The sequence below is a fragment of the Neopelma chrysocephalum genome, unplaced genomic scaffold (assembly GCF_003984885.1).
Source record: "Neopelma chrysocephalum unplaced genomic scaffold, ASM398488v2 Primary Assembly neopelma1_94813, whole genome shotgun sequence".
NCBI lineage: Eukaryota > Metazoa > Chordata > Aves > Passeriformes > Pipridae > Neopelma > Neopelma chrysocephalum.
In genome coordinates, this window is record NW_020923519.1 from 1 (window position 1) to 1,151 (window position 1,151).

At 59.3% G+C, this 1,151-nt stretch overlaps 1 long non-coding RNA gene across 1 annotated transcript; it reads right to left on the reverse strand.

Annotated features, from left to right (window-relative positions):
* Window positions 1-89: 89 nt before the first annotated feature.
* On the reverse strand, window positions 90-395 carry LOC113980607. The gene is made up of 2 exons (XR_003538172.1): window positions 254-395; window positions 90-153 (listed from the first exon to the last, which is right to left on the reverse strand). It is a non-coding gene; the product is annotated as an uncharacterized LOC113980607 (long non-coding RNA).
* Between the last annotated feature and the right edge of the window lie 756 nt (window positions 396-1,151).

The window sequence follows — 1,151 nt, forward strand, 5'->3', positions numbered from 1 at the left end:
GGGGGGGATTTGGGAGGTCTAGGTGAAATTTGGGGGGTCTCAGGGGGGATTGGGGGTGTTTTTTGGGGTCTCATCACCCACCACTTCCAGGAAGAAGTCGACGTGTGGCCGTTTGTGCACGAAGAACCTCACGGGGTGTTTGTCGATCACCACCTGGGGGGGGGAACCAAAGGGGTTAGCCCCCCAAACCCCCCTCCTGCACCCCCAAACCCCCCCAAATTCCCCCCCCAGCCCCCCCAAATCCCCCCCAAACCTTGAGGATGAAGTCGGGGGGGGTCCCGGGGCGCACAGTGGGTCTCAGGACCCCGTCGTGGTGGGAGTGGATCAGGGTCTCATCCAGGTCCAGCACCAGGATCTTCCTCTTCACCTGGTCTGGGGGGGGCCAGGGGGGGTCAGGGGGATCCCCAAAAAACCCCCAACCCCAATTCTGGGGGTTCCCCAATTTTCTGTCCCACCCAAAACCTCAAAAATCCCCCAAATTTGAGGGGTTTTCCTCCATCTTTCTCCCTCCCCCAAAAGTCTGGGGGCTTCCCCTCCCCCCCCCCCCCCAAAATTTAGGGGTTCACCCACCCCACCCCCAACATGGGGGTCCCCCAAAATCCCTCCCCAGCAATTTCAGGGGGTCCTCAAACCCCCACACCTCAATTTTGGGGTGTCCCCAATTCCCTCATCTCATTTAAAACACCAAAAAGCTCAAAACTCCCCCAAATTTGGGTTTTTTTTTTTCCTTCATCCCCTCCCAATTTGGTTTTTTTTTTCCCAGTTTTGGGGCATCCCCCAACCCCCCAAAATTTGGGGGGGGGGGTCCCCAAACTCTCTCCCCAATTTTGGGGGGGTCCCCAAAACCTCCTTCCCTCTCCCAATCCCTCAAATCCCCCCCAATTTGGGTTCTTCCCCCCCCCTTCCCAGTTTTGGGGTCCCTCCCCCAGTTTTGGGGTCCCTCCCCCAGTTTGGGGGTCACTGGGGGGTCCCCAAACTCCCTCCCCAATTTTGGGGGGGGTCCCCAAAACCTCCCAACCCCTCCCAACCTCCCAAATCCCCCCCGATTTGGGCTCTTCCCCCCCCTTCCTTCCCAGTTTTGGGGTCCCTCCCCCAGTTTGGGGGTCACTGGGGAGGGTACCCAAAATCCCTCCCCAATTTTGGGGGGGGGG